The sequence below is a fragment of the Neodiprion fabricii genome, chromosome 4, assembly GCF_021155785.1.
Source record: "Neodiprion fabricii isolate iyNeoFabr1 chromosome 4, iyNeoFabr1.1, whole genome shotgun sequence".
In the NCBI taxonomy this organism is placed as follows: Eukaryota; Metazoa; Arthropoda; class Insecta; order Hymenoptera; family Diprionidae; genus Neodiprion; species Neodiprion fabricii.
Window position 1 is genome coordinate 590,580 of NC_060242.1, and position 25,440 is coordinate 616,019.

The window sequence follows — 25,440 nt, forward strand, 5'->3', positions numbered from 1 at the left end:
ACAAGTTTAGGGTGATGAAGGAGATCCAAGGATCGGTTGAGAGAAAACAGGGTCATCTCTGCAACGCTGGGTTAAGAAATGTGGGTGGCGACGGGTCCTTGGGTCAACCGGGGTCAATCCCTTGCTTCAAAATCGATACGCCATTCCTGATTCCGCGGGCCGACCAGGGGTGTAAATTTAACGTTTTTCAGTAACGAGAAGCTCTGGCCCGAGGTAAGGATTCCGCGAAGACGGTCATTCGCACGTTCGAAATGATATCCATTCGCGTTTTATCTCGCTTCATTGCACCCTCGCTGACCCGATGTGTTACAGAGCAGTTTCCGTACACCGCCAACTGGGAGTGAGGGTTGAAGACGAACTGCGAATACACGCGGAAGTCTGTTCAAGCCTCCGCTGGCCAATAAAACAGGGAATCTAACGCGGGTGCAATTAAATATGCAAACTACTCAAGAGGGAGAGGGGAAGGTGGGTAGTTGGTGCAACACGCGGTACCATACCATCTGCGCGGATCCTTTACCTCCCAGTTATCCCCCTCCGCAGGGTTCTCTCTGCTGTGGAATATGGATGCACTGCAGATATACATGCATAGTTGAATATCCTAGGAAAGCTGTAATACATCAGATAATTTAACGGGCAAGCAGCGCAGTATTTGCGGAACTATGCGGATAACTATGCGAATCCAAGGGTAAGCAATGTTTCTCAAGTTTTTCTTCGAGACTCGGATTGACTCACATGGGTCGCTTTTGTTTTTAGTGTCGGTAACGGTAACTGTGAAACGAAGCAAATGAACATTTGCGAATGTTAAAATTCCATTTGTCGTCTAGTCGTAACAGCTATCACTTTATCCGTCCATCCACCTATCTATGTATCTCGAGGAGGAATGCCAGGATGTCTACAGGTACCTATACAACGGAAATCGCTGAAGCTAGAGATTGAACATCGAATGGGAGGTGCCCTACAATTACTGGCTACACACGCCACTGTGTCCAGTCCGGCAGTTTTGCAGCAGCAGCAGCACGAGGAGTGAATGGACACCGGGAGAGATTGAACCAATCATCAATTTGCGCAACTACCAGCAAACTCGCTTCTTACGATGGACGTAAGAAATGAAAGGACGGAGTGTAAACCTGCTAAGTCTAAACTCGTATCAGTGGTGTCACGTGAAAGAAGATTAGCGATTTATAAATCTATCAATTTCCTGGTAGTATCGTAAATGAATGTTATAAAAAAGTAAACGAGTACCTGATGAGTAGATATTACGTCCAAAATTGATATGTGTACATTTTTAGGTCGAGTTTATATTTGACTCGGAAACGATAATTGCAGCACTACTGCACTGTTTGCAGCTTTCCAAAGGATCTGTTTATAAATCAGAAACTGGCTGATGCTTTACAATTACAAATCGAAAAAATTACAGAGAACAGGTTTATTACAGTTTTTTTTTCGTTTCAAACTGCATTTGACAAAACTTTGCCATTGTGAGTTAAACTACGCAATAATGGGTTTTCATTTGGAAGTGAAATTGTTTATATATTTTTTGCGGACAGCCAAATTAGCTTCACGTTTGAAATAAATAAATATATGAATGAATATATTCGGGAGGGGAGGGAACTAAATCAATTCGAAGAAAAAAGACAGAAAGAAAGAAAGAAAAACGAGGTGATGTACACGGTTAGGCGGAAAATTCGCTTGAGATAATAAAAGCATATATATATATAGGTATGCTTTTATTATTATTATATATATATATATACCTGTATATATACTATAGAATATCACGGACGTACGGGTATGTTATATGGTCATATACGTAGAGATGTGTGGGGAAAAAAAGTTAAAAAACAAAAGCTGCGATGTATTATACGTGTGTAACAATAGCAGTCTGGGATTGAACAAAATTTGATATTGTGGCGAAGTCGGCGTTTCAACTTATTAGTCTAATTACCAATTTCCGATATTAGTTTCCCGCGAAGCTGGGGATGGGTTGAAGCGGGACGGAGATTTGTGCGAATGGTGGGAAGAGAGAGGAGGCGAGGGAAGACCAATGATATTTCCCTCGACCAAACATAAGCCAGGCTATACATACATATAATATTGAAAGAGACGATGCCGCGCGCACACACAAAACTCCGGACAATTCCACAATTCCACAATTCCACAATTCCACAATTCCACAATTCCGCAATTCCACAATTCCACAATTCTACAATTCCACAATTGTGCGATTCGACAAACGCCACTCTCCTGTCTTTCTATTTCTCCTACCCTCTTTATCTTCCCCCTCGCACACATTCGCGAATGCCTACGTATCCAATGCCGGGAAGTTAGCTGTAGCATGTAAAGCTCTTTGTCGAGTCCGGCAAATTGCAAAATTACGCAGCTATGTGGTGGCAACTATATACACCGCGTGGATCAGACCCTTTCGAAAACTCGACTACAGGATGAATCGGATGGAAGGGTCGTTCAAAATACAACGCTTCGTTTCCACCCTTTCCCATTCTCTTTCTCGCAGTTTCATTCGGATACGAATATTTGGGATTCCGTTTCTCTTCTTTTTCTTTTTTTTTTTTGCCATCATTTTACATTCCAATTCATGCGTTGCGTTCATTTGTCAATTGTACAGATACAGGTATGATAGCCGTTATAATATAATAAATATCTATTACCATCACCTTTCCCGCGTTATTGTTTCCTTCGAATTTTTTTTTCCCACCTTTCGTTTTTCTTTCCTTCTTTTTTCACCTTTGCTTCTTTTTTTTTTTTCTTTTTCTCCTGCTCACCTTGGAAAATTTATTCATAGGCCGCCTAAACGCGTTAAGGCATTCGCGCGAGAAGGGGCAGGAATGAAGAACCGAGGGTGGCGGAGGGAAGGAACGGAAATTCTATTCTTCATCCAAACACTCGGAGAACTTTTGGATAATTTTTTTTTTCGCCTTTTTTCTCTGTCTCTCTTTCTCTCTTTTTTCATACTCCACTGGCTACTAGCGAGGAAGACTGCGGGTTCGAGGATAAAGAGAGGGAGAGAAGGTGGAAGGGGTGGGAAGAGGGGGACGTTAGCTGGATTCGCGCGCCCCTCGAGAAAATGAGGGAAACGCGATTTAGGGTTGGAGTTTGCAATGGCCACGGCCGCCCCCCGCGTGATTACGAATAAAGGACAACGTTAAAATATCGCCAAGGCGAGGAATCGCGGACAGGGGTGTGGGAGGAAGAAGAAGCGGAAGTTGAAAATGCGATTTTCCAAGTACACGGGGCGAGCATAATTTTCTGATAAAAACGATTAACGACTTCAGCTCTGGTACGTGACTCTTGGGCACGGCGGGTTTAACAGTTAGCCATACGGTACAAGATTACATTATCAAGGTGGCTTGCAGCAGGAATCTTGAGAAGAGAGCGTCGTGATATAGGACAGCGAGTGTCGAGTCGTAAAATTAAATTCCTCCTTGTACACACGTAAGCCGTATACTTCTCCGAGGTATACGGATGTGTACTTTTTGTGGCGAATTCCGCATCGTTAATGGTCGAAATTTCAAGCCATGAAATAAAACCGGACAAGTGCGAGTATTTTTTTTTTTTTTTTTTTTATGCTATACAACTCAAAATTAACTATTTATGGACCTTGTTCTTTACTTGCGCTGCGAGAACTTGCTTCTCTGCGAGTTTCATGATTCTAGGTCAATGGGAAGTATCCTATGGGTTTTGAGAAGTGAGTTTGCGAGTGTAAACACATGCGACATAAATAGCCGTATCTCTATTGATTGCGCTGACTTACAATTGGAAGCTTGAATTTTTGTCATTTCCAAGGTATCGTAGACCTTAGTATTCGATATTAATTTCAACTCGATACCGCTACTCGTTCCACGGAAAAAAGGTCTTGTGGACAAATGGACATCGAAGTGATCCTGTAAGGGTTGAGTTTTTTTTTCATTCTAAGCTACGGAACCCTAAAAACGAGATGCTCACCGTAAAGACAACGCCTCTCCAGCTCAGTGCAGCATTTGAATATACCGACCGCACTTCCGGATCAAGTCCTGAAACACAAACGCGTAAAGAACAAAAATTAGAATTCCGTAAAGCGAGAGAAATAGATAGATAGATAGATAGAGAGGAGATTTCAATAAAGAAGAGGATGACACATTCAATAAATCTTTATCGAGTTTCCGTTGAAGCGCGTCGTCGCGAATGGTGGAAAATGGCCAATAGCTCAAGCGAACGGCGAACGTCGGTGGTCCGAGATATGGGGGGAGAGGGGGAGCTTTCGTATCGGCACGGTGGCTAATGACTGGGAGAGCTGGAATCCCGACGGGACTCGTATAAGCTAGGCGACGCAAGCCCCCGAGTTTCGAGTGGTGCCCATCGAATCGATACGGATCAATCCGCCGACCCGTGAGAGACGAAGTTCGGTCCCTTTGGTCCCTACGGGTGCGTTCCTTTTAACCCCCCTTCTTCGCCCCATTCTCACTCCTCGCCACTTTCTCTCACTCTATCTCACTCCCCTTCTCTCCCTCCTGCCTTACTTTTTCTGAAAATCGAAAGTATTCCGATACGTCCGCTCATGCAGGGAATTGGTGTCTTACCCGCGGTGTAGTATAGAACGCATTGTAGCTGATAATCCGAAGTTTCTTGCACGAGAAAGAGGCAGAGAAAGAGAAAAATTATGGAACAAAGAAGATGCAACTGGTTAGTCAAAAATGACTTTTATACAGTTTTGCGGCAGGTAGAATTGTTATACCTGAATGATACACATCGGCAGCTGTTTCGTACGCGAGTGTGTAATAATAATGACAAATTACAGCTTCCGATAATTAATTTCACCACTGCCGTTCGTATTTCAATACAGATACAGGTACGTGTATATATATATAGCCTGTGTATTGTATGCATTTGCGTATAACCGAAGTCTGCAGATACGGGGTCAAGTTATTCGTGACGAAGTTTAATTAAAGAAGAAATCGTTTTTACGCTCAGCGGTATTAAATGGAGCGTAACCGAAGCACGTGTCAAGATTATATATTATATAGTCTCGGGGCCATACACGATCCGAGCGGGATGCCAAAAAGTAGGGTAGCGGAGAGTGAGAGAGGGGGAGAGAGACAGAGAGAGAAATAAAAAAAAACAAAAAACACCAAGAGACGAGATGAGATTGAAAATAGAAAGCAAAGGAAAATAAAATCTACACACCTAGTTGCAAGACAGGCATTTGGCAATCGGACAATAAGTCACGCCTCGAGTCTATAGACCTATCCCCTCCCGCCACTCGCAGTTACCTCAGCTATAATGTGGAGTGTGATGAAGAGGTTTTTCACACCGACGGTTAAAGCGTGCGTAAAGTGACGTGATGACGATGGGTAAGGTAAAAAAAAAAAAGAAAATCCTCGAAATTTTTCTTTCTTTATGTTTTTTTATTTGGAGTAAGCGCAATTTGCCTAGATTGGCTGGTATGATGATGTAAATTTTTTCTCAGATAGTAGCACTAATGCCCGCTAAAACCACGCAGTTACAGAATTTTTTTTAACATTATTACTCTTACAATAAAATATATACTGAGAAAAAATGTTTTTCCCATGTTATTTCCATACAAAAAACTTGGATCACAATGCGGACTATCTTACAACATTGAGATAAAAATCGGAAAAAAATAGGCAGTTGTTTTTAAATTATTTGAAGTTGATTCGGGGGTGGTGGGGCGGAGAAAATTTGTCAACGCCGTAAATAAGGCACCACCCCAGTGTACACAAAATAGACGGAAAAGAATATAATCCTGATATATTATACACGGTAAGCCGTAGGAGAAGAAAGTTAATTTCCCGCGAGGGAGAGGAGAAGAACATGGAAGGCTGCTTCTTGTTTTAGGAGCGAAGGGGTCCCCCAGGGGTTGAGAAGATCGGTGGAAGGTGATGGTGACGGTAATGATTCGAGGGTTTAATTTCAGGCGCTAACGAATCTCCTTTACACAACACGCAATCGTCTTCCGTGTTAACGAGCCGCAGCACCCGTCAGCTGTGCTTTGTTCCGCGGTATATGTACAGTATAACGGGGGTGGCAGTCAATCCTCCTCCCTTACGCATAGCTGCGCGTAGCTACGCCCCGAAGAAGAGAATTGACGAGTTCCGTACGTAACCGCCGCGAAGTTGGATGCGAGGAGTTGTGGGTGGAGGCGGTAGAAAACAGGCATTTACCCTCATCCGCGCTGCTAATTATTTCGCAGCCTGCACCCGCGCGTAAAAACACCGAGACAGGGAGAAACGAAATCGACGAGTAACAAAACCCCGTCACGTATTAGGTATAAACAGAGTCGGGTCTAATACTTTTATCCACGATACTTTTTCCGCTCTGTCGAACAAAGCGATCTTCTTCAAACTCCCCGAAATACGTTACAAATAAATAATGGGGAAAAGATAAAGACGGCTAAAGGTAAAAAAAAAAAAAAAAAAAAAAAAACAAAAAACTACAACAACCAAGACGACGACGTAGGTGTCATCAATTTTTTTCGATATCTCTCATACGTTCCGCGAAATTGTTGTGTCTGGCCTACGGAGATTTGATCTTGATCGTCACGCGATCTTCGATAAAGTGTTTCATAAGTATGTAAAGAAGAGAAGAAATTCCAAAAAGCGTCTACACACGTAGACAGACTTGAGTTGCGTTTTTATCTCTCTAGGAGGCGGTATACGCGATGAATTTTTTTCAGACCTTCACCCCCGTACAACAACTTCATTTTAACGTCGAGAAAGTGCTCAACACATACCTGTCGCCAACGTTTCGCATATAAAAGTTTGGAAGAAAGGATTTCGTCTCGAAATTAAAGAAAAAAAAAAAGAAAAAAAATTAAAGGTGTCCTCAGAAGGTAAAAGAAAGAGTGAGAGAATAGAATAGAATAAAATAGAACGTTCGTTATTATCATACTAGGGTGAAGAACCAAGAGTATAAAGAGAGCAGAGAAGACAAACAGTAGTATCTTAAAACTAATTAAAGCTAGTGTGAAGAGAAGATAGAATAGATAGAGTTAGAGAGAAAGATGATGATAATGATGATGAGGATATTTATTTGGCTCTGGGGTTCAACCCGTGAGTGCACATTACACAAATTGGTTGTACAGAGACAAATATAAAGACCTTAAAACTGACTTAAAAGCTAAGACACGGAGAGAAGGAGAGAAAAAATTACAAATGTCCGGTCGACCGAGTGGCGAGTAAAGGTGTGTTTCAGTATAAAGCGGGTGAGAGGATCGTGGCAATCTATCGTCAAGGGGGTGGGGAGGGTAGAGGGGGCGGCATTATTATTAATAACAAATAATAACACGTTTCCGTAGAGAGAGGTATGGTACATAAGAGAAATAGAAAGGAAGAGAGGATAAACAATAATTTATCGAGGACGTAGCGGGAGGGGAGAAGGCGAGACAAAGAGGTTGTGAAAGCGTGGCGGCGTGGTCCTATAGCCGAAGGGTTGGCGAGGGGCCGGAGGGTGGAGGGTTGGCCCGGGTCCAAGTTTCTGGCGTTCATCGCAGACGCCGAGGGAGGACGGGCCATGATAAACACCTACAACGTTGAAGGGTCGCGAGGAAGAGTTATACCCAAACGAAAACCACCCCCAAACCCGAGAGCGAGGAGGAACCCGTCTGTCGCCGATGGTCCCGTGAATCGACCGAAAAAAGAAGAAAAGTAAGCGAAAACAAAGGAGAATAAGAATAAGAAGAATAAGAAGAAAAAGAAGAAGAAGAAGGAGGAGGAGGAGGAACGGCATCAAGACGAACCGTAAAACAAGATGACCGTCATCGGTTAATTCGTGTATCTCCGCTTAAGCGCGACGTGTCTCGCCGATCGGAAGTCGGTATAAACGCGCCTCACTTACCGCGGAGATGAGCCTGATAGAACTAACTTGTTTTCGTGTCTTCATCCCTGATGTATTAATTTCCGTTGCGAAAGTGCGCTTCACGCTGTAACGAGACGCAAGGCTCGAAAAAATCGTCACGTTTAACACGAGTAGGTATGTATGAAGAATTTTCCGAAGGTTGCAGTCTTCACCAATCACATGGCTGAAGATTGTACTAGGTAAGCGGCTTTGTTCTTTTTCTGTCATCATTATCCCAGTGAGACTAGGAGTAACCAAAACGATTGTTTGTTTTAACGTAGATACTATAATAATAAACAAATGTCCCGAGAAAGACCCTTACCACGGGTCGAAACGTCGACAAAAGATCTTTTTGATGTGATTTTTTTTTTCTAAGATGACCTACAAACATCCCAGAATTTTCTACAAAAAAAACATGAGGTCTAGATCTACTCCGCACTCTTTTGCAAGGTGCGAGGAAACGGTGAGTGAATGATGAAATGGTTTATGGTAGATGGATACAATATTTGTCCCATGCAAAAGCGCGGTGAACCGGCACGTGAAATTACGGCGACGCATGTGAATCGAGGAAGTGTCGGAAGATCCGTCCAAGAAAATATCGGAAAAGCGCATGGGCTGGGTCTTGGAAAGCTGGTAGGCGGTAGGGTGGAGGTTACCTCGACTCTTTGCCGTCTCTCGGAGGCAAGCGAGCGAGCAATTGGACCTCAGCCATATCTTTGACCGACGGGACAGATGTGAGAAAATATTCACGATTACTGGTCTTCACCGAAGGCGTTCCGGCGTCCTCCTTCTCTTCCCATTCCCTCCGTCCTCGCCTCTCCGTTCTCTACGCGTCCCGACACGCGAATAATAGATTCGTGTGGCTGCATGGTTGGTCGGTCGGTTGTTCTGGGAAATCTTACGAGGATAGAAATTGGCACAAGGCTCCATTCGCCATCTTGACAAACACCACGTGGTTCCTCTTTCACTTCTTTCGATTACATATTCCAATTCGTATATATCACGGCTGAGTAAAGAAGGGTGAAGTTGGTAACGTTGACCTAACGAGACATCATGGAAAAAACAACAGTTGTCTCGTCGATTCTCTGTAATCGTGTTGTAAGTAAGCTTCGTTTCGACAATCAACTCGTTTTGATCCCTGACCGCGCTTCTTCATCCTCATCATTTTCATCGAATATCAATCACTACCCCTGCACGGTTCCTTTTCCCTCATCAACGCGACTCCAATCATCGCGCGACAAGCAGCGTGGTCTCGGATGTTCAAAGGGCGAAAGGGATAGCATGATGAAACGGATCGGAGAACAGACGGTCGTTCCGCAGACCTGTCTGGTCTGCACTCTTGTCCAAACAACGTGTGTTTCGCAAAGGTGGAAGGAGACGGATGAAAATAAAAAGAGTAAAAAAGAGAAACCAAATATGCGGGAAACTTGAACACGGTTCGGGTTGATCATAGACGATATAACATACCGAGCCGTCGGACCTACATATATGTATAGCCAAGTTACACCTACTAAGGTCGGAGGTTTTCGAATTTTCGGCACGCCAACAACGAGCCTAGCAAAGTAAATGACATATCAGAAGGAACGAAATTTCAGATATGCAGTTTTGTATTCCCCTCGAATAAACAATACTTGATCCTGGTGCTCCGAGGTACTTACTCTCTCTCCCTCTCCCCCACCCTCTGTTTCTCTCTCTCTCTCCTTGAAAAAAATCGTAACATTACGTCGTCGTAAAATGTTGCAGAAATGGAAAAATATATGAACCAGAACTGAATAAAGCGTTTTTCCCCGATAAGAAAGTCCCTCGCGGCGTTTTTCGAGTGCAGAAGAATACGGTATACTTGTATACTTATACGTATCATTTTCCACAGCATTACGTAATCCAAAGAAACAGCATTTCTCAGTCCGTATTATTCTTCTTCACTGTTTTCGAGCATACCTCGCCTAAAGCCAATGAAAATTCTCCCTAAGCCATCGCGATTCGCACCGCATAAAAAAATCCTTCCCCCATTCCTCTCGGGCATATTTTAGATTTTGTATCCAACGATTAAACTCGTTGATATTACATTTTTTTTCTTTTTTTTTTCCTTTGTTTTGGTTACTTTTTACAACCCTGTTACAGCCTAACTACCGTCCGCGCGTTTTTTCATCCCAAAAATAACTTTCGACGCAAGAAGCGAAGGGATGAAAACGGGAAAATGGTTCTTCACGCGAATGGACGTTACGACGTAATTTCCAACTCGGCCGAAACGCGTCGGGGTGGTTTTGGAGTGTCGAGATGTCGTCCGTCCGTACATCCGGTTCCGAGCATGGCGGCGCCGAGGATTGTAATGTACGTATTTCTATAGAGAACGCGAAAGCGCCCCCCTCCCCCTCCTTCGCCACCCTTCTTCATCCTTCGTCTATCCGCATCGGCGCCCTCGCTCGCAGCTCGCACACATATCCATACGGCTGTATGGATGTTACAGACTTTCTAGCTGCTGCACCTGTTACCCTCGTTCCGCGGACAAAGCCGACCCCCTCCCCCCTCCTTCTCAACGTTCATCCCCTTTTTCGCAAAAGTCGAAGGGATGCATGGCAGGTGATGCATGCGCCATTCTTCTCCCCCCCCCGCCGACTGTGTACCTACACGTGTAGGTATATGCCTGTGTACGTTGCACTCTATCAAAAAAAATTCGCTGTTTTTTTTTTCAAAATTCAAGACGAAAATATAGTTCCAAATGACGAAGAAGAGACGCTGTTGTTCAAGTTTCAGCTCTTAATGTTAATATTTAGAGGTGCGTCGTCGTGATTTTGTATTTCCCAGTTAAATAACATGGGATATTTTTTTTTTTTAACACTCAAACTTTATATCTCGTCGAGGCATTAGTTAAGGTCTCTTATAATTTTATGATAAATCCACTCTTTCAAAAGTTATTCAAGGATCTTAAATACCTTTTGACCTCAAATAACTTTTGGATTTATCATAAAATGATATGAGACCTTTTTTGTAGAGCTTTCAACTCCCTACAAAAATACGTTCTGGTCCTATCAGTACACTGACGCGTTGACGCGTTATAAAATTCAAAAGTTAAGTAAAAAAAATTCCCCACGTTATTTACGTGAGAAATAGAAAATCGCGACGATGCACCGCAAAATTTAATAATATTAAGAGCTAAAACTTGGATGGTATGTTGTTTTCACCGTTAGGAACAACATTTTCGTGTTCAACTTTGAAAAAAGGAAAAAAACAAATACATTTTTTTATGCAGTCTAATGTACATACACACACACACATTCGTTTCTCTCTCTATCGTTGCTTTCGCACCTTCGCGAGGTTTACTTCGTTTATTTACCAGTCTGTTTATTACTATTATCATTGACATTACGATTTTTTGTCGTCCCGCTCTTACGCCTTCCGATATTAAGCGTACACCGCATGATAAACAATGTATTTATTATAATATGCCGCATAGGGGTGTAATTGTTGTAGTTACGGTGCAGACCTTAAAAGACCGACGCGTCAGCTGCTGATTGACGGGATTAATTGTTATAGCAGGGTTGTTACCGTCGACGTCGCAATTACGGTAATTGAAAATCCGAATTGCTGCTGCCCGCGGAGCCTGACGAACGAACGTTGGGTGAAAATTATATTCAACGAATTAATACTCGGGTGTGCAAACGGGGGCGGTTTAGCCGATTAGCTCTGCTCGATATTTTCCTTTTTTCTCTTTCTCTCCAACTAATTATTGAGTTTTATTACAGGAGTACAGCGTACCCTCGTTATAAAAATGTCGATCAAATCTACATAGCACATATACATATACATATATATATATATATATATGTATATATATATGTATATATATTAATTATTATACGTGCTAAATGAGAGGCAAATGAAATAACCTCGACTAACATAAACCTTCGGTAAAAAAGTCTATCGAAGTTTCTCTACGCTATGGGAGGTGGAAAATATATTTTAACGAGAGAAGACTTTCATCTGTATAGAAGCATCGCGAAAAATAATGTTACAAAGCGTCTGATCTAAATTCCGCAAATAAATATATATTATAATAATATGCGAACGATAAGCCTGCGGAAAGACGGGAATCCCTGCGGCATATACGTAATACATAATACATATATACGTATATACATTATACATACTTCTATATAATAATAAAGAGGAAAATGACGCGATAAGAGATAAGATTCGTAAAAGGTACGTTATTACACGCATATATATATGTATAATGTGTGTGTGTGTGTGTGTGTGTGTGTGTGTACATATATATTTGCATGCATATGTATGTACGAGGTTTGGGGCGTATAATGTATAACCACGTATAACGCAATACATACAACCATGTACGTACGATATAGCTTTCGCTAAAATTTTATCGCGCTACGCGGGTGTTGAAAAAGAATCCCCGTTTAAACCTGGGGCTCTACGTGTTAGACCGCAGATACGTGAGGCGAGGTATTCCGCAAGCCGCCGCCACGTGCATGTAGGCACATACGTACCGATACTACACCTACGGTATTATACACATACGTGTAATAAGGCCGTGCAATAATACCGCGACATGTGCCGGTATTTCCGTATCGCCTTATTCCCTTTGCGGCGTACGAGAGGGAACATTAGTGATAAAGGGATCAACTTTTATATCCCCCATTCTACTCTACCCCTCCCCCCGCGCCTAGCCGTAAGACCGGATCAACTTTTACCTACGCCTATTATACGTCTATACATATATAGAAGTTTCTTTATTCCTTTTCCAATTTTTTTCTCTTTTTTATTCCTTTCTTTATTTTTTTAATTATTTCCCCTTCACACGTACACGGTTAGGTCAGGGCAGTTACCACCACGAGATGATTTGGTACTAAATGCGTTATAAAAGTAGACAATTACCTGAAAACTGATTGAATCGTGTTGCACCGTAGTACATTAAATTACACAGGTCAACAAAGCAAAAATTTCTTACTCTTTTTTTTTTTTTTGCTGCCCTAATTTTTTCCTTGAATGTTGATGCCTCGAGAAGGAAGGATTTACGAATAAGTTCACGATTATATCAGATTGGTCCTAGTTTTTACGTTATTGGAGTATTTAAAGGAGGGGGATTGTTTCTAATATAATCATGATTTTATTCGTAAATTCTTCCTTCCCGAGGCGTCCAAATTCAGGAGAAATATAAGGGCAACCAAAATAGCAAACAAAAATAAGTGAATAAACTACTCCTTTTTTTTTGTCAAGCTGTGTACTATCTTTTTGACAAGCTTTCGATATTAAAACAAAAATAGAATTTTTCATACATGTAAATATTAATTTTTTGAGTAATGTATGAAAATGTCGCTAAAATAAATAACTGGAGCAAATTTCGAAAAACTAACAAATATCAAGGGTAACAAAACACTTGTTGACCAGTGTTACTACAGACTGTTATTTTTTTTATTTTTTTTTAATCGCAACGCAGCATCACGAGAGCTTTCATACTGCTATACGCTACGCATTGGAAAAATTAATTGACAATCAACATGCACTACCTGTGTATTCCACATTACATGCACGAATATACAGCAAACAAACGAGCCTCGTAGAATATGCATGCATGTGACATGCACGCATATAATAATCTACACATCTATCTACGGTAGGTATGTACAGGCATTTGCTGTCCGTTTCATACCCAAACACACGGATGATAAACAGATAAATCATGCGTATAAGGTATTAGGCGTGTATAGAATGAGGGGAGGGTGAGCAGGACACCGGGCTCAACCGGCAAGTTGGAATACTATTTTCGTGTTCCGGCCCCTCGCCTCCCCCCCCGCAGGAGGAAGGACATTAATGATAAAAGGATCAACTTTTATAGCCCCGTTATCCACGCTCTGCCGAATCGATCCTTGAGTTAACGCAAATGGATTACATATATATATATATATGTATGTAGAGAGAAAGAGAGAGAAAGATTGGTATCAGGGTGCAGGATACCCTGCTGGTATAAAAATACATACCGTGGATATATTTTTTTCAACACTTTTCGTGACCTTTCGAGTAGCCAGATTTTCACTGAAAATTATTACGAGGCTGAAGTCGGTAGCGCGAACGTGAACGTGAACGTGTCGAAACGTTGAAACAAAAATTACTGTTTTTCTACTTACGGAGAATAATCGAAGAAATTGAATTTACAAAATCCGAGTTGTTTGTCGATGCTTTATCAAGGGTTTACTGAATTTCAGGTAATCCTAAAGTAAAAAAATAACCAGTTTCACCAAATCAACACCCACCCGTACATTAGCTGCGATGATTTGATAAAAAGAGAAGAAAAAAAAAACCAAAAAAGAAAAAAAAAACCATCAACACGACAAACGATATTTTGAATATTCATTTTTCATTCGCGCGATGTCAATTTCCCTCTTTCATTTCTTTCGCATTCCCCGGCTTTTGGGGTTCATCCGGTAAAACGGAACGCGATGCGGATACACAACGCGTCGTATCGCATACATCTACCGTATGCAGTATACTATACACAAACAAATACCGTAAAATATCTGCAGGCTTCGGTTGTTCGGTATATCCGCCGTTACGTGATTTTGAGAACAGATACGTATGTACGTGCGATATACGTACGCACGTAAATACATGTATGACATGTATGTATGCATGTGTGATATGTAGAGATACGTGATACGCGGGGTACGTGATACGGACGCGGTATAAAGGGGGTGGGGGCAGGGTGTCGGGGGTGGCGGGCGCGAACGAGATACGTGCAGCATCAAGGGGGAGTATATGTGTGGGGGGTGGGCTGGGGGCGGGGGAGGAAGGGACGCTGGGATTCGGATCACGTTGTGGACTGCCCCCTACTTAACTATCCATTAAATATGACCGGTAGCTCGCTCTCTCCGAATGGCAACCCGGTTGGATCGCCCTCTATCCCTCCATCCCTCCACCCCTCCACTCTACTCTCCTCTCCTCTCCTCTCTATCGGCCTGATACGTATAACGCGTGCATCACGTCTCGGTCTAAGTACGAGGGTCTGCTGGCGATTATTCCACGAGGGTAACGGCAGCCTCAATCCTGCAACCACGAGGAGCCAATCCGCGAATCGAAATTTTCATCCAACGACTTAGCCCCGTTTGTGTAACACGATGTATCGTTACAAAGGGTTGAATCGGCCGTTTTGTCACCTTTTTTGATCTAGTATTCACCGTAGATAAAAAGAAAGACGCGTAAAAGCTTTCATATTATGTCACAAAATGAATAAGCTTGCTGCGAAAACCAACATTATTGTAAATAAAAACAGTCTTGTTTCGGACTTTAAACTGCGTAAAACACGCGTTTACATTAAAGCGATTTGTTCTCATCCTTCAATTTTTGCTCCCTGTTTGTTCGCTTCGTGAGCTTACGAACTTGTTCTATTTACTCTGTAACGCCCGGTTCGTTACAATATGATCATACCCACAATACGAGATAAGAGAATCCGCCGAAGGGAGGAGAGAGTTTAGGTATTATTATTATTATTATTATTATTGATATGTAGAAACGACGACGACGATATCGCGTAGGTACGTAATTAACGAATGAGAAAAGTTCTCAACTTTGGGGATCTCGAATGTTGTGGTAGTGATAAAAATTAGCAATCTCCCGTAGACTAATTGTGATATATCCAGCCTCTGCGCAGTCGTTCTTTCCTATAAACCCCCCCGCCCCTCTCTCCGCCCTCTCATCACGCCTCGTCTCCCTTTCCCTTTGACGTGAATTGCCTCATTAATCTGGCATTAAATCCGGGTAAGTGATTACAGCTTTGCTGGAAAGAGAAATGGATTTTTATTGGAGTCAAAGCTCGAGTACTCCATCCGCCCCATCGCCCCTGCAAGTACTACGTCATCCGTCTCCCTCTCTCTCTCTCTCTCTCTCCCGCTCTCTCTCCCTCTCTAAAACGTATAATACGATACTCCCGATACCTACTACGCAAATACATGTAGTAATGTACCTATTTATGAACATTATATACACGTTGTACCTGCCGACAGCAGCTTGATTATATGTAGATATGTTTCATCATCTCATCGAGCGCGATGCGTCGGACGTTTCGGATAATGGAACCTTTGATTTTTATTACCCAGGCCAGCAAAGAGAAATTTAGTTGTTTTTGAGTTTCTACGGAGATAAATAAATTTCGATTCTATACATCGAATAATAACCAAAACCTTTATTCGTTACTTATAAAGTTTGTTTTTGTCGTTTTAACGTTGATAAATAATTCTTCAAATTTTCTGTTCATCGCTGATATGGATGGGTGCCTGTTCGGAAGACAAAGGAAAACGTTTTCAACAAGATGCGATGGACTTTATCGTTAACGTTATCAGGGGCGGTATAACGAGTGCATGATGGGAAATTACGTTTGGAGTTTGATACGAGAAAGTCCGTACGAAAATAGAAGGAGTAAGAAACATATTCGTTTTTAAACTTTGTTTACCAATTCTTTTAAATTGAAAGTTTATTATTAATTATTGTTTTTGAATGATAGTGATTGAGATGCAAAACTGAAGTTTGTTCAATTGTGATCTACAATAAATTTTTGAAGAAATAGGCAATTTGTCTCAAAATCCGAAATATCGTTCTGATTTCTACAAAAACAAACTTTATCAAATAAAACTATATTTCCATTTACTATTTACGCAGAAGAAATTAAAACTAGACATCTAGAACCAAGACTAAAAACTCGCGTTGACCGGTGTTACGGAGTTAGTTTTTTTTTTTAATCATCTTTTGCATTGGTCGTAATATGAGAGAGAGGAAAAAGTGCCCCCCTTATAACTACTCCTACACGATGTGTTATATTTTTCTATAACACGAAATTCGTCCTGCACGTTATCAAAACCGAAGCTGTACTTCGGAGTGTACGACGACTGTCGAAATTTACGAAGTCATTTCCACTTCTCGGGACCCGGGCGTCAGTTCATCGTTTTACCGTTGCAACACATCCTCTTATGTACCAAACACACACGCATACCGCCTCTAGCCATACAAATATACAACGCCGTATATACCTGTATGAATACACAGAGAAAACTTTCGGCCATTTCTTATTAGGTGTAACGTATACTTATTCTTCTCTCATCGCCGGCGTGCCGCTTCGTTCTTCGCTGTACTTTTTAAGCGTTACAGAATCAGGGAGGGAGGAAGAAGTTTCACTGGACCTACGGTCGAAATATTTTAATAACCTCCTGTAATTTAGCGTAATTAGTTCCCCTGCTCCCTGATTTCAAGAGCTTTACATACGGGTCGGGAATTGGAAAAATTGACATGTAGGCCTTTTCGACTGCACGCGGCAGCGTCGAATAAAACGAGCCGTAAACGAATTGGTATGGAGTGAGGCAGGGAGGGAGGGAAGGGTGTGAAAGATTGGAGGGACGACGCAACCTGCGGGATACAGACGTCGCGGGTTGGATATTGGCAGAATCAGTCGAGCAGCACGTACCTAGTCCCAGCCTAGCTCTCGCTCCTCGCAAAAAAGTACATCGTTCCTCCCCCTCGTCCAAGTTATAAACTCCATTGCAGTTGCAGCCTGACTCTGAACGCATAAAGCAGACCGCAGGAGCTGCTTTTCGAAACGAATGATCGCGTCGAGTTCGTACGTGAGAGAAAAAAAAAAGGAAAAAAAAAGGTAAATTCAGAGACAATGTTATTATGCTTGTTTATACTCATGTTTATTTTAACCGCTTGTAAGACCTGCGGTCTTATATTATTCGCCGAATGAAGCGGGAATTGCGAAAAAGGGACATCTCGAAACGGACAACGGGCGGAGGAAGTAGCCGATGTGTAAGGAATGGTGGTGCAGGGTGTAGAAATCAATAAGAGTCGGTACGCTATAGGATAGCGAAGCAGCGTGCGGGATGAAAGAGGAAAAGAGAAAAAGACGGGGGGAGGGTAAAAACACGGAAAGAAAGAAAGAAAGACGTATGTATATATATGTGTATAGAAGGAGAGAGAGGGAGGGAGAGGGAAAGTTCGTTAATCGATATTCTGAATTTGGGTTGAAAACTTTTTCTTTCGCTACGCTCTCGTTAAAAGTTATTCGCGATATCGGGCGAACGAGCCCCAGCGAGCATATACCGTGGGGGTTGAGTCCCAAGTTTCTGCATCGAATATATCGTCAAGTACGATATACTCCGCTCTGCTAAATTGCCTATTAAACCGTGCATCAGATGTAAAGTGTAGTCAAAGGAATGTAAAAATGAAAAGAATGAAGAAAAAATAGAACCAAGAAAAAGAGGCTTTGAACCAGTAATAACTGAATAGAGTTATAACGAGCTTTATCAGAATACTATCCCCATATTGCGGAGAAAAAGAATTCAATTGAAGAAAAAAAAAAAAAAAAAAAAACGCACAGTGGTCCTCAAAAAGAGAAAACAGTTGTCAGTAATTAAACTTTGTAGTTTTTTTTTTACCCAATTCAACTTCATTTGTCTCTTTTATTATAATAATTTTATGTGCGTAGTAACGTTGACCGTATACCGTAGATTCGTGACAAAAACAGTCGGCCGGGGTAAAACATGTTAAACGAATAACGTGTGATGATAAATTAGAACAACAGATAAGGTGCGGAAAGAAATGAAAACTGGCAATGAGAAGAATTCGCCATAACCTTACGTGCGTATGACAATAATGACGTGGCAGGTATTAAATGTAACAACTATGCAGATCATATAAGAAGAGTGCAACAGGTAAACGTGGATTCGTTCCCCCGCCACCCTGGGGGAGGGATAAAGAGGAGGGCGACCGCGGGTATCGCGTGTCATCGTTCCAACTCTGAGCACCCCCCGCGGTACGGTTTTCGCGCGATAACCTGACGGCATGTAACCACGCTGCATGCACATGCCGGCGGTGGTGTGTATGTAACAGAGGCCATTTAACGGCTCAGAGCCCCTCCCGAGGTTTGCGGAATGCTCAGTTCCACCCCCCCCCCCCCTGCCCACCTTACGCCCTTCACGCACTCCGCTCGGGCACTAATGCAAGCGGGGAGGGGGGTACGTGCTTGCAGAACCACCCCGCGTTGCACAACGATATGCATAACGACGCGACGACCCTTGATGGAGACAATGGGAAATGAGCAACGGGCCTGCAGACGCCAACAATGCTGCCCCCTTTCTCCCCGACGCGTCACGACGCTCCTGTATTTGCATCCCGGTGCCGATCCTACGCGTGGACGCGAGGTAGACAATGCCCTGGGATACCTCTGCGTACCCATAACGGTGCAGGGCCCAAAATGGAATGGGATTGATCGATGGACACACGGTGACTGCGCGACGCGACGAGACCGAACTCAAGCGGCAAGAATCGACGAAACATCTCACAGCAATCGTACAAGCTAGGTTTATTGTTTTTTACCACCAGACGTAGCTAGTCATTGGTTGCGGGGATGCCGAGGATCGACCAAACGATAATCTTACAATGAGAAAGGCGGAGATGCGAACACGCGTCTTGTGTTTGCAGGGATAAAAACAACGAGCCAGGCAATATACCGTACGTAGTACGCGATAAAGGGTAGGTATCTGATAATGACTTTTCGACAGCTAACGCGGAAAAAGTGCACACACGAGCCGTGTTCTGCGGCGTGTAAAGAAGGGCGAGGATCGCTCTCGAGGGTTGGGAGAGCCACTCGGCTTCACCTGCTAAAAGATATAACGACAAACGGCACGATGTAGATATAGCAACCCCGTGTTTGGTATCTATCATCGTCGCCCGTAGCGGAAGCGGAGCCAGAAGTGGTCGGTAGGGGGGATGAATCGCCTCTATTGTCTCTGCCGCGCTGCGAGGGGTCGTCCACCCTCGGCTTGCCTCTCGTGATCGTCAAGTGTCAACGACAGGTAAACCAAGAAGCATCCGATGGGAAAGAGAATAGCCCGAGAGTGAGAGAGAATGGGTGGGGGTGGGGGATGGACAAGGAAGAAAAGGGAGTGAAAATTTATTACCGTGGTTATACCCCGAGTGTAAACTTTGCTCCTGTAGTTCGACCACCAACAACTATAGGTACACATACCGAAGCGTCCAGAGATTCTAACGCTAAATCGACAACGATCCTAAGTTTAGCGTGTAACCGTGCAGAATCTACTAACCGTATTGAAATGTCTAATCGGTTTGATAAATGCGGTATCTAAGTTAATGGAATATCATTTCTTATAGAGCTAAAAACTGGGTAGTAAATTTGCGAAATATAGCGGAAGCTGTTAGTAGTAAAGGCAGCTGGGCGTCAGACCAGAACGTTTGTGAAACGGAGGAGAGGATAAGGGAGGAAGGAGAAGTCGAGGTTGAGATTCACTTCTTCTTCTTCTACTTCTTCTTGGTAGGTCTAGGCGAAGCTCGACGGCAGTTACTCTCTTCCGACTTTCCGAGTCACTCCTTTACGGATTGCCTCTACGGTAGCATCCGGCCCATCCACCACCCCCAACCCTCGAGATTTCTTCTCCCACTTTATCTTACATCATAGATTTTATACCGCGCTGCATCTCCGTCTCGAAATTCAGAAACTTAAGAAGAAGGCAGAAATTCCAGCCCAAGAATTTATTTTCGCGATTACAGAGATACCCAAGCAAAACGAATAAAGATAGTAAACTGCGTAACAAGGACCGACAAGGATACATTTTAGGACGATATTTTGTGATAAAGAAAAACGAGCGCTGCCCGAACAGATGAGCAGAGCGTACAAGGGATCAGATATGGACCGATGAATACGTGACGTAAAATGGCAAGGAATTGTTCGTCGTATTTATAGGCATGCGTGCGTCCTGTACGGATAAAGAAAAAAAAGGGAACAAATAGAGCTCGAATAAAATGCCTGGGCAGAGCGAAACGTCGCGAGAAGTTGAGTAGGGAAAGAATATCTGCAGGGAGAGGCGAAGTCCTGAACTTTAAATTAGATTAGGAACTCTCGCACAGACAGACATACGCACAGAAGCACAAACACACGGACGGACAGACAGACAGACAAATATACGTTTACGAGGGTTGAGGGAACGGTGAGCAAGTTTTTGGGTCCAGCCGCAGACTTAAAAGATTCCAGACAGACAGCCTGCCACCACTTAAGATTCAAAACGTAATCTGCAGCCCGTTGAGCAGAAGAAGAAGAAGAAGAAGAAGAAGAAGAAGCAGCAGAGGCGACGGAGTGTTGTCGGAAAAACATGCAACGAATGAAATTTATGGAGAATGATATCCGACCACATGCACTGTCTACCGGCATAAAATTCCGGACATGAACATAGGTAGGTAGGTAGGTAGGTATGTAGGTAGGTAGGTATAATGATATTGTCGAGCATGTGTATCCGTGAAAGGGTAAGGAAGCGTGAAGAGAACACGAGGAAAATAATGACACGAGAAGCTGCAGAGCACAAGGCAGATATCGTCCGTGTAGTTTTGCACAGGTTTTGTAGTAGCCATGTAATTTTCCTCTCTCGTCCTCAAATAAAACTGTCTTTATTCTGGGCGTTCCGTAAACATACCTCAGAATACAGCTGAGATTTGCGAAAGCCGAAGGGATAAATCTGGCAGCAGCAGCAAGAGGGACAAGAAGTCTTTGAAAACCTTCGCAAGAAGATCGACTTCGTTTCCCTTTGAGGTAGTTTGACGTCATGCGTTCCCCGATTGTGAGATCAGGGCGTAGCTGGTGTTGGATAAACATTTTTCCTCGAGCTGGGATGAAGTTCGCCCATTGTGTTGTGCGCAACTTGTCTCTGATTCTCTACGCAAGAGAACCTCGTCGTGGATCCGACGCGGATGCTGAAGAATGATCCGACTAGACGAGGATGCGGGGATAGGATTCCCGAAAGGTGGGGGGGGGGGGGGGGGGGAGGGGGAGACGTACACCTTGTTAGGGGATGAATGAGAGTTGTCAAGGCGGTCCAATTAATGTCAACTCTTCAGCGCGAGCTTACCTTGGCTTACGACCAAACCTGCCCCCCTCTCTATACCTTACCTATACGCTAACTCGAGCCTGCGTCTACGACAATCTTTTACCTACCTTCCTGGAGACCGTGGTATGTATGTACGTACATTATACAACCTCCCGCGCATCATTTCAAGATGCAGCTTAATTTGATAAACACTTCTTCGTCTTATTTTCAACAACCGCGCAGAGCTTATTCGCATCGATATATAGAATCGAGCAGTTTCGTAATATTCGGTTGTTTGTCAAAACGTAACTCCTTGAGAATTCCAAGTTTTCCACATGAAATTTACGATTTTTCCAGGTTGACTTCATGCACAAGATAGATGAAAGTGCAATAGAAATATGAACAATAATAGTTAAGTTTCGTAGCCTCGAGGTAGCTATAGGCGCGATAGTCAAAATTTGTTCAGAAACACAGAGTTTCAAAGACATAAACTTTCGTGATTTCACTAAATTTTTTATGAACCTAGACTCAAGTTTACAAGATTCCAGTCACGACATGAAATTCCATCAGATTTCCAAGTTTTTTCCAGGGGGTATCAAATTCCATAAGTATTCCATGATTCCAAATTATCCATGACGACTGGACACCTTGAGTTTATAAAAATTTGCCAACGATAATAAAAACAAAGAATTTATCACTGCCATATAAAAAATCTTTAAAATACCAAATTATTCCAATGGCGCTTACATCCGATACCTACCGACTGGATAAATCTATTGTACTATAAAAAGGGGGGGGAGGGGGGTATGTGCATGGGTTTACGTCAACGCGTACAGAGTAAAACTATTCGATCCAGCTGATACGGTGAATGGAGGTGCGGGGGCGGGGGTGGAATGGTCGTTATAGAGCCGAGAGGAGGGGGAAGAAGAGGAAGAGGAGGAGGAGGAGGAGGAGGAGGAGGAGGGCGCCTCGCTGACTCAGCCGGGGCGCATAAACGAGATGGGCGGTCCGTGGGATCGAAATATACTACCTTCCTTAAATATATATGTATATATATATATAATATGTATATATATATATATATATATATATGCGTGTGTGTTTATATGTGTGTATATATGTATATATATAGCGTATATACCAACCACCCGCGGTCGGACTTTCGACGCTGAGAAGAGCGCGGGATTCTAGGATAAAAAGGGAGCACTAAGAGGAAAGAAAGGGGGGGTAGAAATCGGGGGATGGATGCGGGGTGTGGGCCAAGAATCTTCGTGGCTTAGCTAACGCACTCCTCTTCCTCTTCCTATTTCCCATTCCGCCCGACCTCCCGCGAAGAAATCCTTCCCGCATCGGGAAGTAGAGTGGGTGGCGGAGAGGAGGGGGGGGGGGGGGGGGGGGGGAGAGAAAAATATATGGGAGTTCGTTCGTTCGTTCGTCGGAACTCATATCTCAGAAATCTCTGCCTCCACTTAGCATTTATCTCCGGAATTAGGTTGCGACTATTTTTTATATTTATTGTCCCTATCCCGCGTATTATACATTGAACAGTATCTATAATACATATATTTGATCGTTTTTTTTTTTCTCTATCTATCTATCTACCTGTCTGTTCTTGCGTACATACCTACAAATACATATCACCTTGAACGTGTTATATGTTATACACAGTGATGGACGAAAGTATTCGCGCAGCGAATGAATTTAAATAAAATAAGGAACGATTTTTTTTCATTAATTTATTTATTCACACGTGTGCTGTTTTGATTCACGCCTGCAGAATAGTAACGTAAAGAAACGTGTAGAATCGGACTCGTGTTACGTAGCTAATATTACACGAAGACGAGTCGCCTTTATGGCTAGGACAAAAGTATTCATACGCTACGTGTACGAATACTTTTGTCCCTCGCCGTACGTTAGCGGTTTACTCTGTCGATTTATATCTCTTTGATCTTTTTGTGCCTGCGCAAAGTTGTTTTTTTTTTTCGTTCGTTTATTATATATTTCGACCACCGGATACATGCATTTGTATGTATACATTATGTATATTTATATCTTTGCGGATGATTACCCCGCGATTCAACGCGTTTGCATTCCACCCCCGCATTATACGTATAACGTATAGATACATAAAAGACTATCGAAATTGAAAATGTCCAGCGTGAAAATAAAGGTGAACGAAGCATCCCCGCGAGCGCGTTCCTGAGAGATTCGGAGTGAAAACGTGGCGCGTCACAGATTTCCCATATAAGAATTTAATCAACCCCGACCGCGGGTGGGTATATGTATGATATGCGTACCCGCCCACCCGTCCACCAACACAGAGACGTATACGTACACACATAATACGTTGAGAGGAAAATGGCAATCGCAAGTTCGGTGATGAAAAACTGCCGCCGCAGAGCGGCTCTACCAATCCGCGGGGCGTAAAGTTTTTCAGTTAAGCTCAACGGCGCGGCGGCGACGCGATGCTGCCGCCTGTTAAATCTACGAAACCGCCTCTCCTCCGACCAACCGAGAGAGTCGAGATAGATCGGCTGATACGATGCATACGTACCGTATAATATACCGCGGATGACGAACGTGTGTGTAATTGCGATTAAAATGAGCCTATGTTGTACATGATTATATATATATATATATATATATATATATATACGTGTCTATGTATACATGATAGGTAAACGATAGTGAAAGAAAGAAGGAACCACATAGCCACATTAAGAACCGACGGAGGACAATCGAAGAGGTTGGGAGAAGGGAAAAGCTGATAAAATCCTCAGTATCACACGCACGGGTATTACAGGGACGTAGGTACGTACCGGTGTACTATAGTGAAACTATCTTCGCAGCACTATACCCTAACTTTACGAGTTCGCGTTACTCTCTTTATCCTCGAAGGCGCGAATTTCTCTTCCACAGAGCCCGGAGCTGCTTCTGCCTACCATCCCAAACCTATTCCCTATTCCCTATTCCCTCCTCCCACCTCCTCTCCCTCTCGCTCGGATATCGCGCGCCTCGGATGAGATGGGAAAGAAAAAAGAATGAGAGTAGGTACTGTACGGTATATACGTACAGACATACCTACCTGTAATATATATGTACAGTACAGGCATCTCGACTATACCTACGTACGTGTGTGTACGTAGGAAGGAGGATAGGGAAAGAAACGAGAGGAGTAGGAGGAGGAAATGATAAGGGCAATCTTTTTTTTTTCTTTTCCGCCGTGACGCTTTTGTTCGCTGGGAAAAAAGCAGCTCCAGTTTCGCGAGAGTTGACGGGGGCGAAGGAGGCGGGGAGGGACGACGACGAATCGGCCCCACGCACCGATCGCGTGCTCTTCTCCTTCTTCTCGTTTCCCTACCCACGCCGTTGCTGTTGTCGCTTACGCAACGCGATGATATAAAGTATCCAAACCGGAGAAAGCTTGGAGTATAATACATACGGTGGAAGGACGAATATCCGGCATGGTTGTTCGTTGTATCCTGCAGTTGGTTGCGTATCTAGGGTTCCTTTATTCCGGCTGCAACACCGACGCGCATCTTATACTACAGGCTACGTATACCCCTGCATCATCCGTACGTATGCAACAACAACAACAACAACGACAACAACGCAAGCGGCAACGTTAATGTGTCGAACCGTTGAAGCAAAAAATTACCTGAATAAGTTGAATTTAAAAAATTTGAGTTTGTCGACACTGCATTAACAGTTTGTTAAA

At 43.1% G+C, this 25,440-nt stretch overlaps 1 protein-coding gene across 4 annotated transcripts in view; it reads right to left on the minus strand.

Annotated features, from left to right (window-relative positions):
- The window catches only part of LOC124180954, a 176,566-nt gene that overhangs the window by 140,281 nt on the left and 10,845 nt on the right, over positions 1 to 25,440 (minus strand). For all 4 annotated transcript variants that reach the window (XM_046566950.1, XM_046566946.1, XM_046566947.1 and 1 more), the window contains exon 2: positions 3,961 to 4,028. The gene's annotated coding sequence lies outside the window, so the exon portion shown is untranslated. The remainder of the gene's footprint in view (positions 1 to 3,960; positions 4,029 to 25,440) is intronic.